The sequence below is a fragment of the Ziziphus jujuba genome, chromosome 3 (genome assembly GCF_031755915.1).
Source record: "Ziziphus jujuba cultivar Dongzao chromosome 3, ASM3175591v1".
NCBI lineage: Eukaryota > Viridiplantae > Streptophyta > Magnoliopsida > Rosales > Rhamnaceae > Ziziphus > Ziziphus jujuba.
The window spans coordinates 14,143,733-14,157,906 of NC_083381.1; the positions used below are offsets into that span (position 1 = coordinate 14,143,733).

Genomic DNA, 14,174 nt, shown 5'->3' on the forward strand with positions numbered 1-14,174 from the left:
TTCAGTGTTTGCTTTGAAGTTATTCGTCTGATTCAATTTTGTGAAGCTTGAGAAGAAATTTAGGAAGAAGTAAAAACTGATGAAGATGGCCATAACTATAGAAGAATAATCATTGCAATAGTGAGGAAAGAAATAGCATTGTTTTACAATAGTGATAGGAAAAAAAAAAATTAGGCTGCATGGTTTGTTTTGGAACGTAGATCAACGGTGGGAAGATAGAGAGTGGTTGGGGTGATATTGAAAATTTAAAATGTATAGATTTATCAAAAAATTTATAGTATCTTATTTTTATACTTAATTCGCTCTTAATTAAACAACTGAAAATCATGTTGAAAATAAAATTACAACTTTTTATATTTTTTTTTTCAATTTACTGCATATTGTAATCACTTTTTCAAAATTGTTATTTATATTGTTAATTTCTCGATTTAAATTTGTTTGACTGATCAATTTTGAAATCAATTATCAAAGGTATAAATAGTAATTCAAGATTCCATGTAGGAAGAGGGTAAATGTTCTTCAACAGAGTGAAATGGCAGAAGTTGTTTTATTGAGAGTCAATGCGTTCAATTAGTCTTGAATTAGTATCTCTCTGTTTGGTATAATATCATCTTCCAAAAAACTTTTTTTTTTTTCTTGGTTAAATATTTCCAAGAAGCTATCTGCTTATATTGGAAAGGAACCCCTTTGCAAATGTATTAATTTATCATGCATAAATTAAATACAACAGTATAAATTTTGAAGTTATTTTAACTTTTTTATGATAAAAATTGTTATTCATACCAAGGTGATCACCGTTGATGAAGAAGCCACTTTGGAATAGGCTATTTTATTAAACACGTTTATTTGAGAGATTTAAGTGTTTGTTCATAATGTTTGGAAGGGTGCTTTGATCTTATTATTATTATTTATTATTTTTTTTTTATGTATGGTCTTTAATTTTACGAGTTAATATTGGATGAGATTTATCTATTTTTTATTAAATAAGGAAATTTTGGAAAGAAATATATGACACATCAATGGTATAAGACTTACAATTTATAAGAATTTGTAATTCTACCATAACAATAGGAATAAGTGTTCTAAAACACAATTGTATACATTTAATTGGGAAATTTACACAAAGGTAATAAAGTATCTGAAAAAAAAAAAAAAGAAATCAAAGAACCAATAATGCTAATCATTGAAAATTACAACCGTTTATATACAAGATATCGTAATTTTTTTCTTTAATTTCATCCAATATTTTAATACAAAAATATGTATCATAAGTTCACAACAAAATTCTTCAAACAAATTGTGGTGGCGGTAGAGTGTACACCACAAAGAAAGAAGGCTGAGGTGGAGGACGCCAATAGCTGACATTGCTAGAATATTGATGGACTGGCAATGGGACATGGCTGACTCTCCTGAATCCATTCAACAAGGACAACCCAAGTGCAAAAGGCACATAAGCATCAATCGTAGCATACTCAACCTGTTCATCAGAAAGATTCTTGGAATCCCATTGGCTCAGAGTGATATGTCAGAAAATTAAAGCTTCAATCCACTAATTTCAATTTATTTTTATTTTTTTTCATTAACACCACCTTTCGTTAGTCAAAACCTTATTTTTTAGGTTAAGTCAATCCTCTTAAAATGGCATACCATGTTCTTTAATTTTCTGTTCTTATTCATGTTGGATAAAATTTTATTGTATTTTTTAAAAAAATGTATTTTCTTTTTATTTATCTTTTTAAATTTTTGTTAATATATTTAACGACATGACATCGTATAGATGGTAAACAATAATGGACATAATATATATATATATGTAAATAATTTGAACCTATTTAAATGCTTAAAATGACTTGTTGATTTTTATTTTTTTTTATACTTGTAACAAAACATGGTCAATAGTGTAAAGTAGCTCAATAATTTAATTTCTATCCACAATCTATATGTACATCCAAATGTATTCTTATTAATAAAAAAGAAAATCAAAATGTATTCTTTTGCATTTTCCTTTTCGTTGAAACAAGTTTTGTTTGAATTTGATCAATATATATGATTTGAGTTTGGAACTCAATTTCGTAGTAAACACTAGAAAACCTTGCTAATATATATATATATATATATTTTTATTTTTTTTTTTTTTTGGGGCTTCTAGTACTATCATAATTTTTCACTTCAAATTCAGTTCTATCAAGATTTGCATTTGAAAACAAAATATCCAAACCCATCATTAAAACCAAATGAATCATGTAGTACTCCAAGCCTCCTCCAAAACAAACGATCGAATACTTGGAACTTATTTGACCATGAAATATACAAAAACCTATTTTTTGACTATAAAAGCAGCATTTCTTAAAAGATTTATTACTTTTCAAACAAGAATAATAGAATATAGTTTCTTATTAGTCCATGTCTAAACAAAAAGCTTTAAGCACTATAGTCTCAAATCTCAAAGCATTTTGTCGTGGGAATAATTTAGAGAGAAGCTGAGCACGTTGATGAGTCGAGCATAAATATATTGGCTAGCTAAGCATGTTGGTGAGCTAAGCACATGATCAGCTTATTTTTGAAGCCGAGTACGTGGTCAAGCCAAGCGTATAGTCAGCCTTTAGCAAGTGATATTGAAATAATTTAAGGAGGAGCTAAGCATATATCATTTTTGAGCAAGAGGAGAAATTCATTAGAGGAGTAGCTTAGACAAGGTTAACGATAAATGTGCACATGTGATAAAGATGAAAAAAATGAAATTGTTGAGAACATGGAAGGTTTCTATAGGACATTCAATTAGATTTAACTATGAATAATACATCCTAATTACATGTAATGAAATAACATAGGGAAAATTTCATTTAATCCTTTTTAATTTTATTTTAATTGCAATCAGATCTAACCTTCTAAAAAAATTAAAATTAATCTATTAGTTTTCTTCCAATTAAAAATTATAAATATGTTTGTTACAAAATAGAATGCAATCTAATTGAAATTTACCTAATAATATTACACGCAATAACACTCACGTCCATGTTAACATGTGCATAAGCAAGTTAGTTTCAAGAAATATAATGAGACGTTGAACTAATGTAACGCGGCGTAAGGCTAATGTCAAGCGTTTTTTTTTTTTTTTTTTTTGGTTATTATTATTATTTTTTGTTAATTTTCGATTTTTATCTTGTTAAAACATTTTGTTTGGACAATAATAAAACTTTACATTGAATTGATCAATTTAAAATTAATTTGAAAAAAAAAAAACCTTAAAATTGATGAGAAAAGAAAAATTAAACAGAAGCTGTAATTTTGAAACTTTTTACGAGTCCTAAATAGATCCAAATCCACTTGTTTTCTTCTTTTTTTTTTTTTTTTTTCCCCAAGTACTTGTCTGTGCTTGTTAATTTTTTTAAATACACAAAACATATATATAAATATATATATTTGTTCATAAAATGTTTTATATCATACATTGGATTATGTATCAACGGAGAATGAAAAAAAAAAACAAATATAGATAAGCAAGGATCCTGGTAGTACAAATAGTTTATTTTTACAAGAGAAATAAAGAAACTTTCCAAAATTGGAATATTTTTAAAAAATAAAAATTTAGAAAATATTTAATAGGAATTTGTTTTGTTAATTTGTATCGTGTGCCTTGTAAACGTAAAGGAGCTTTTTTTTTTTTCTTAATTTTTATTTTTAACTTTTTATTAAAATTTTAGTTTTTGGTTTTTTGTCTTTTTTAATTTGAATTTAAGAAAACTAAAATTATAATTGAAAACTTAAATTTATAACAATGACTAATCTGATTTTTAAAATAAAAAAAATAAAACAATTAAGACTGAAATGAATAATTTATTGAATATAGAGGGGAAAAAAAACTTGTTGAATAATGCAATTTTCCCTCTCTCTCTCTCTCTCTCTCTCCCTCGCGCGCGCGCCGCGTGCTCGCTCTGTTTCAGTTTCAGTTTTTTATTTAGACAGTTTTATCTACACTATAAAAATTATTAGATATATTACAATTTTAATGATTTTTTAAATTTTAACAATATCTATAAATAAATCGTCATAAATAGCACTAACTATCAAAAAATAAAAATAAAAAATATTAAATACACTACCTACTTCTCAATGATATAACAATTCATCAACAATTCAAACCAAATCCATGGGTACACTCACCACCAACCCCTTTAGCTTCCTTCTACACCACCTCGGCGATAAAGCGTTCGGCATCAAGAGTCATCCAAGAAATCCATAGATTTAGCTTCAAGTACCTTTGAAACAAGTGGTTGTAACTATAGTAGCTAAGAAGGTTGTATGACTAAAATTCCTTTTTATTAATCATCACCCTAGCTCTATGCCCAATAGATGAACAATGAAACCTTGGCTTTTTTCTACAAATATTGCAGAGCATATACCAGCCCCAAGATCAACAAAGGCACTAGAAATTACTAGATCTTCACCACTCTACCCCTAGCCTTCCTCACTATTTTTTCAAAAACTCCTTTGCAATGTTACTATGCCTCACATCTTCAAAATCCAGAGTTGCATTTTCTCTGCATGTTCAAACAATAGATTTTTATAGCCATCTTATCTAACTGCTTTAATATTGGATTATAGAAACCAACAGAGAGGAAACAATGAAGCAGTGCACAATATCTTTACCGGCTGCCCATAGCAACAGTTTCATCACCCCTAGATGTTCTTCCAAAAGTATGTGGTGACATCATAGCCCACAGTAAAAAAATTTAAAAATAGGAAGAAGATCAATAAACCTTATTGTATATAGTAAAATGGATTTTGGAGAAAAGTCGCACAAATGGACACTAATAATCCTGTGTAATCACAACCTAAGTGCATGTCTTTGTCTTGCCTCTTAATTTTTCCACCAAAAAAAAAAAAAAAAAAAAAAGAAATACTTTACTCAGCTTCTTTAAGTTCCATGTGAAAGTAATGTTAGAGGGGGAGACTTCTTTTTCTAATTTAGGAAAAGTGGCTGTGGAAATGTTGGCTAATATGTACGATGTCAGTGTTAAAAACCTAATTCCAAAAATACACTATGACTTTCATATGGAGGTTCTACAATTCATTGTTTTATAATCCATTAAAGGTATTTAGGAAATTGTGAGGTTGTAATTTATTTATGTTTTATTTTAGTTAGTAAAAGTAAAATAGGTATAAATTATTAGTGTAGTCAGCAAATATATGTTTTAATATAGATATGTGTAGAATGTAGTGGATCTAATAATTTTTGTAGTATGAATAGAATTACACTTTTGATATAAATGGATAATAGGATAAATTTTATAGTTAAAATACTATAAATATTTATAGTTATAGGTTATTAATCATTGCATTCTATACTTTTTTTTCTAAAGAAATATATATATATATATATATATATATATATATGTATATATATATATATATATATAAAGACATATATTTTAAAGGCTAAAAGTTTATTTTTATCATTTTTAAACAGAATAATACTAGATGTAATATGATAAGATGACATGTTTCAAATCATGATTTTTGATTTTCAGAAATTGTTCTCTTTGTCACTTTTTTTAATTTCTCTCGTGGATGGATTGGATGATACTAAATAAATGCACCAGTTATATCTGAGGTTTCTTTAAAAAAATTAAATAAAAAAAAAGAAAAAAAAAAAGGACATCTTTATTTTTCTTATGAAAGCTATCAAATTTTGATCGGTCCAAATACTAGTAATTATTTCTTATGAAATCTTTTTAGAATTAAATGTATCTATATATGTGTTCTTACAAAGCATCTTTATTTTTCTTCCGGTGATGATTAGATTCAGAGCACACAATTCTATCTATTCTATCTTCATTTATGCAATTTAAAGGTTAAAAAATGAAATTTTAATGTTGGTTCTTATATAAAATATTTAATTTCTCTCACTATATATATATATATATAACTTTATAATAATAATAATAATATTATTATTATTATTATTATGTTGAAAACAACAACGTTATCCTATTGAATATTGAAGTTCAAGAGCATCTAGCTTTTATCAATTGTTGTGTCAATCTATATCTATCTACAAATGCAATAATTGACCATTAAAAAAAATAAATAAATAAAGAATGCTAGTTATCACCCATGATGATGCTTCTGTGATAATTTAATTAAATGACATAAAAAAGTTTATTTTTTCATATTATATTTTTAATATAGAAAATAATATACGATTAAATATATTCAATAATATTTACCATCTCAGCATATATATTTCATTTATGCTCATTAAAATAATATACAATTAAATACATTCAATAATATTCACCATCTCAATATATATATTTCATTTATGCTCCTTACTAATGATGACAAATATCAAAAAATTTTAAAAATAAATAGGATGTAAATAGGTTTAAGTAGTTTATGATAGACTAGATTTAAAATTGTTTGAACTCGACTAATCGTTGAATGGAGGCAATCTTGATCATAAATCAATGAAACTTACAGACCAATCTTTATCAAAAAATAAAGCCTGTGAGAAATTCACGAGTAGTTCAAAATTTTTGTTTATACATATCTATACAAAAATTATTTTATTAATTTAATCATATATGTAACACCCCGTCCCGAACTATGTCGGAAATTTTTGCACATTGACCGAGGTTGACCGTTGACCGTTGACCGAAGGGGTCAAAAGTTGACTTTTTGCCCCAGTTGGAATTTTGAGTTGATCGGGGTACCGTGGCGAAGTACACGTCGGCACGAGTTCGTAGACTGGTAGCACGTTGAAAACAGAGCTACGGTTTGAAAGTTTTGAGCAAAACAAGTTGGGGTCCAAACTGTCCAAGGAGTGTCGGAGTTGACCTTTTATTCATGCAAGGTTGAGCGTTGACTCATGCATGGTTGTGAAGTGCTCGTCGATACGAGTCCGTAGACTAGCGGCACGTTCGATTTGGACATGTGGTTTGAAAGTTATGAACCTGTAAAGTTTTTTCAAATACTGTATTATTTTAATATTATTTTTATACGCATAACGATGTGCCACGTGTGACTCAATGAAGGTGGCCATGTGTCACCATGGTGAAATGCCACATGTCAACCATGTTTAAAAATCAAATTATTTTTATTATTATTTTAAATAATAATATTATTATTAATATTATTTAATTATTTCTTTCTTTATTTCCTTTTCTTTTCCTTTTTCTTTTCTTTTTCTTTTTCTTTTTCTTTTCTTTTCCCCACGTGGGAAAACACCTGTTTTTCTTTTTTTCTTTTTTTCTTTTTTTTTCTTTTCCTTTTCTTTTCTTTTTCCCTTCTTCTTCCCCGAAACACACACACACGCACAGTATCTTTCTTTTTCTCTCCCGACCGTCCCTCTCTCTGTCAGGACCCGTCCAAAGTTCCCCACCGGAACCCTAGACAAGCCCTGATCCCAGGGAAACCCTACCGGACCCTTCTGTGGAAGATCCGGCAGAACCTCCCCTAAGGGATGGACTTACCACAAAATTTCCTGCACTGAAAACACACTTCTATAATTGTTCCCTTATTCCTCCCACAGTACGACGAACTGGTTCCACAAATTTCAGCACTCCAAAATAAAAATACAGTAATCCAGTGCAATACAAATACATAAGTGTCCCATACAGTATACAGAGCTTTATGAAGTACTACAAAATACAGAATACATCAAAAGTGAACGAAATATTACAACTGCAGTAAAAGAAGAACAAGGTACTGCGCGAACAAATACAGCGAGGAAGATCGAGTCCGCTCCGAGTGAACACCGACAACCTGGTACCTAGAGGAACGGAATTTAAGAGTGTGAGATGCTAATCATCTCAGTGAGCGACCCTACTACTGTACACTATCATACCACGGTAATAGGTATATAAATAATAATTATTTGGAAATAATAATGTCTCTCAAAACCCTTACAATTCTCTCAGTTGGAAAGGTTCCCCTTTTAAAACATTTTCACAAAACCCTTTATTCATATTTCCCGAAAACCAAGACATCAATTAAATACCAGAAGCGGTAACAATTATATTTTTCATTAACATTTTATTTTTAAAACACAGTTCTGAAAATCATTTGATGCACCCACTATATACCAGTGGTGCCAACAGTACCCAGCGTCCCAAGGTACCGCCAGACAGGAGGTTATAGAAAGAAACCGGCATACGGTCGCGTGGCGTCCCACTGCGCCGCTGCTAACCTGGTGTCCCGGCCAATGGGGGGTGGCCGCCCTCTCCGATGGCATCCACAGGACACCCTCATAATATCAACCGCGCGCTACTCACACCCACCTGCGCGCTAATCATATCCGTGTGCACAATATCCATATCACATATACCATATCACATAATCAGAACACCAGTACGTGCACGGTGCATCTAAAAATCATAAAATCCACAATTTAAATTATAAAACAAATTTCACATTTTTCATAAACATAGCGGGCATAATCCATCCGCTTGAACCGGGAAATTCTCCACAATTTCCTTATAATTAATACCATAAATCCCATGATTTTCAAATCCACCAACTCCCAAATCCATCAATTCAAATATCCACATTTTTTCCAAGCATAAATAATTTCTCGAAATCTCATAATCAAATCTCATAATATTTCATGGGCATATTTTATAAAAATTGAAATCACCAACATAACCAAATATTTTCCTTGAAATATTTGAAATTCAAATCGTGCCCAATTTACCATTAAAACCACACCAATTTCAAAATCCTCAAAACCATAAAATAATTCCACATGGCATAAATTGGTGAAATACACATTTTCTTAAATCCGATAAATTCACAAATAATTCCACAATAATTCAAATAAATATTTGGCACATAGAAATTAAATTCCAATTATTTAAATCACACATTATATATTCACCAATTAAATTCCCAAAATTAATTTGAAGGTGGGTCACTCACCTTGTGCACGTATCTCAATCAAGATCCTCCGCAGGATCGACTCCGCTACTTGCACGTGCACCTAAAACACCCACAGTACCAAAACCACAAATATTAATATTTTATTCGGGTAATCCCCAAATGGGTACCCGAGGAGCGAACACCAAACGATAACTAAAATTTACGAATTATATACCGAATCGAAGCTCGAGTGATGCTAATCACAGATCCGGTCTTAATTTCCGATGATCGTACCCGACGGGGTCGGAATTTTATCGGGAAGCTTTTCGGGTTTCGGCTTTGCAATTCTCCCAAACTGTCGCGAATTGGTGGAAACGGAAGTCGGATTTGGGTTCAGGAGGTCGAACACTGCGGACTGGAGCTGGCCGGAATTTTCGGGGTACTCGCCGGAACAGTACTTTCCGGCGGGCCGCCACGTCACCGGCAACCGTCGCCGGAACAGTAATTTCCGACGGTGGCCGTTTGCTGTGAAATTTTGCAGATTTGTAGATCGTGAGGAGAGCAATCCAACGGGACCGACGGTGAGCAAAACGGAGGTCGGACGGCGGAGAAATCACCGTTTGAAGATTTTTGACCCCTCGCCGGAAAACGCTCCGATCCCGGCGCGTCGGTGGTCCGATGGCCGTGATTTTTGGTGGGTAGGCCGGACTTGAGGAGAGGATCAAGGCTGTCAGGCGCGTGTACTGTTTATCGGCCGGAATAGTGCCGATTCGCGGTGGCCGGCGGTGGAGGGGAAAAATCGCCGCCAAACTTCGGACGTCCGATCCGGGCGCGTCCGGCGGCCGTTCGCCGTGAAATTTGGAGGTTTTGCCGGAAATGAGGTGGGCAATCTGGCTGGCCGGCGCGTGTACAGTAACTAGGCCGGAAAAACGTGAAAATGGCCGGCGGCCGGCGGGTCCTCTTTCTCTCTTTCTCTCTCCTCTCTCTCTTTCTCTCTCTTCCCCGAGAGTTTTTCAAAATTAAAACCCTGTGTGACACTGTTCATGCCACGTGGACCACTCAGAAGCTGACACGTGGCATTTCACTGTTCACAACCCAAAAACATTAAAATAATACAGTATCCGGTAAACTTCAAACGTCCATAACTTTTTAACCGGATGTCCGATTTAAGCGTGCCGCTAGTCTATGAACTCGTATCGACGAGTACTTTACAACCATACAAGAGTCAACTCACAATTACATCACAAGAAAAAGTCAACTCCCGGCACCTTTTAGACAGTTTACACTTCAACTTGTTTTGCCCATAACTTTCAAACCGTAGCTCCGTTTTCGACGTGCTACTAGTCTACGAACTCAGGGCGTCATGCACTTCGCCACGGTACCCTGGTCAACTCGAAATTCCCACCGAGTCAAAAAGTCAACTTTGACCCCTTCGGTCAACGGTCAACGGTCAACCTCGGTCAACGTGCACGGATTCCGGTGCGATTCGGGACGGGGTGTTACAGCCTTCCCCCCTTACAAAAATTTCGTCCTCGAAATTTCCGCACGTCACTGGAACAGATACGGGTACTGCTCACGCATCTGTGCTTCGGGTTCCCACGTTGCTTCCTCGACCAAGTGGTTCCGCCATAAGACCTTAACTAGAGGAATAGTCTTGTTGCGTAGCGTGCGTTCCTCGCGATCCAAAATCTGTACTGGCTGCTCCACATACGAAAGATCTTCCCTTATCTCTATATCCGGACTCTCGAGTACGTGCGAAGGGTCTGCAATATACTTCCGTAGCATCGACACATGAAACACGTTGTGTACTCGAGCTAGCTCTTCCGGTAACGCCAACCTATACGCCACCGGGCCAATCCTCTCCGTAACCTCGTAAGGCCCAATATAACGAGGACCCAACTTACCTCGTCGTCCAAAACGTACTACTCCTTTCCATGGAGATAGTTTTAGGAATACCCAATCTCCTACCTCGAATTCCAAATCCTTTCTACGCACATCGGCGTAACTCTTCTGTCTATCTTGGGCAACCTTCAATCGATCCCTAATGATCTTCACCTTGTCCAAGGTCATCCTTAAATACTCAGATCCGACCGCATTAGTTGTTGCAAGGAGCCTCTCTTCTCCTACCTCACTCCAACACAAAGGTGTCCGACACTGCCTCCCATATAAAGCTTCATACGGGGACATTCCAGTACTCGCTTGATAACTGTTGTTGTAGACAAACTCTATCAGTGGCAGTTGTTCATCCCAGCTACCGCTAAATTGCATAATGCAAGACCTTAGCATGTCTTCTAATGTCTGGATTGTGCGCTCTGCTTGTCCATCAGATTGTGGGTGAAAAGCGGTGCTGTAGTTAAGTCTTGCTCCTAGTGCATCAGCCAACTTCCGCCATAGTCGTGAAGTAAAGCGCGGATCTCGATCGGAGACGATGGCTAACGGTACTCCATGAAGACTTACAATGCGTTGCACGAACAACTGGGCTAACTTATCGGGCGAAAAACGTTCTCGTACCGGTAGGAAGTGTGCCGACTTGGTGAGACGATCAATGATTACCCAAATGCCGTCGTACCTTCTAGGTGTGGAAGGAAGCTTGAATACGAAGTCCATGTTGAGTTCTTCCCACTTCCACACGGGAATCGGTAAAGGTTGGAGTAGTCCCGAAGGCTTCTGTCTTTCTGCTTTCACTTGTTGACAAATCAAACATTTTGATACAAAGTCTGCCACTTCTCTCTTCATACCAATCCACCAATAATACTTAACAAGCGTCCGATACATCTTGGTACTCCCAGGATGCATCGCATACATCGAGCTATGCGCCTCCTCCAAAATCTCCTTCTTGAGTCCTGGGATATCCGGAACGCAAAGTCGTCCTTTATACACGAGGGCTCCATCCCTCCTTATGGAAAATTCCGGATCAAGACCTTCTTGTACCTTGCCCTTAATTGTCCTCAACTTAGGATCTTCCATTTGGGTCTCTACTATACGATCCACCAACACCGGTCGTACCTGGAAGCTAGCCATGAGAACTCCTGAAGGATGCATATGCATTAACACCCCCATCTTCTTCAACTCCACCATGAGAGGTAGTTGGATGACTTGGATGTGAGCAAGGGATCCAGTAGCCTTCCTACTCAAAGCATCTGCCACTACATTCGCCTTACCCGGGTGATAGTCAATCACACAGTCGTAATCCTTTAACAACTCCATCCATCGCCTTTGCCTCATATTTAACTCCTTCTGAGTGAAAATATACTTGAGGCTCTTGTGGTCGGTATAGATTTGGCACGTGGCCCCATACAAGTAGTGCCTCCACTTCTTTAGAGCAAAGACTACCGCCGCCAATTCTAAGTCGTGCGTAGGGTAATTCTGTTCGTGCTGCTTCAATTGCCGAGATGCATACGCTACCACCCTTTGATTCTGCATTAGCACGCAACCCAACCCTTGATGGGATGCATCACAATAAACCTCAAAACCTTCATTCCCATCAGGTAAAGTTAAAACAGGTGCGGATGTCAACTTTTGCTTCAACTCCTGAAAACTCTGTTCACACCTGTCCGTCCAACTAAATTCAACATTCTTTCGGGTCAATCTATGAAGCGGCCCGGCAATCCTTGAAAACCCTTCAATAAAACGACGGTAGTAACCCGCTAATCCAAGAAAACTTCGTACCTCCCTCACAGTGGTAGGGCGCTCCCAACTCAACACTGCCTTTACCTTATCAGGGTCCACATAGATACCTTCTGCCGACACGATATGTCCGAGAAAACCCACTTGATTCAACCAGAATTCACACTTGTCGAACTTAGCATATAGCTGATGCTGCCTTAGAGTTTGGAGCACTCTCTTCAAATGCCTCACGTGCTCTTCTTGGCTCCTTGAATAGATCAGAATGTCATCGATAAATACAATGACAAAATGATCCAAGTACGGACGAAACACCCTATTCATCAAGTCCATGAAAGCTGCTGGGGCATTGGTGAGTCCGAACGACATCACTAGGAATTCATAATGTCCGTACCTCGTCCTAAAGGCAGTCTTAGGAATGTCCGACTCTCGGATCCTTAACTGATGGTATCCCGACCTCAAGTCGATCTTGGAGAACACCTTGGCACCTTGGAGTTGGTCGAATAGATCATCTATCCTTGGCAACGGATAGCGATTAGGAATGGTGACCTTATTAAGTTGTCGGTAGTCTATACACAGCCTTAGACTACCATCCTTTTTCTTTACAAACAAAACTGGGGCTCCCCACGGCGATATACTTGGTCTAATAAACCCCTTATCTACCAAATCTTGCAACTGGACCTTTAGCTCCCTTAACTCCGCTGGAGCCATCCGATACGGTGGTAGAGAAATAGGCACGGTGCCTGGAATCAATTCAATGGGAAAGTCAACTTCCCTTTCCGGAGGCAATCCTGGTAACTCCTCAGGAAACACGTCCGGGAAATCCCTCACAACGGGCATGTCTTCCAACCTGACCCCACTTACTCGGGTATCTATCACATGAGCCAAATACCCATGGCAACCTTTATTCAGTAGCTTCTTGGCGGTAAGGGTAGATATCAACCTCGGTAAGGGCCTTCCAACTCCTCCACGGAATACTACTTCTGGCAACCCTGGCCTCCTGAATGTAACTTCCTTGCTGAAACAGTCTACAGATGCATGGTTCCTTGCCAACCAATCCATGCCCAAAATTACATCAAGTCCGGACAGATCCAACAGGATCAAGTCCGCCTCCATCACTTGATCTTCGATGCAGAAGAAACATTCCTTGATTAACTGGCTAGGCCACAAGGATTCTCCTGCAGGAGTGGCTATCTCTACTAGACATTCTAAAGGAGTAGGGGTCATACCGACCCGAGTGACGAATTCCTTGGAGATGAATGAATGTGTTGCTCCCGGGTCTATAAGTACTAATGCATCATTACCAAATATATTCAACGTACCTGCCACGACGTCCGGTGTAGCTAGGGCCTCCTGCTGCGTCATCGCAAACACTCGACCCTGCCCTGTCTGCTGGGGCCTCCGTCCTCTACCCCTGCTCGGTCCAACAGGCTGTGGGACTGATCCCGATGAACCTCCTACTGCATAACTCCCTCGGGAACTCTGACCCCGCGACCCACTGGCCTGATGTGATGGTGGGCTCGCCCCTAACACTCCCGCCTCTCCATAAGGGCAATTTCTCTTAATATGTCCCGCCTGTCCACACTGAAAGCACACACCCTCAAACTGGCAAATCCCATGGTGTGCTCTATTGCAACGTCTGCAGAATGGCTTGGGGCTAAACCCAGAGTGCTGATATGAGCTCGTGCCGC

General features: G+C 36.7%; 1 protein-coding gene across 1 annotated transcript in view; it reads right to left on the reverse strand.

Annotated features, from left to right (window-relative positions):
* The window catches only part of LOC107406370 (uncharacterized), a 50,394-nt gene that overhangs the window by 3,748 nt on the left and 32,472 nt on the right, over window positions 1–14,174 (reverse strand). The window lies entirely within an intron of this gene.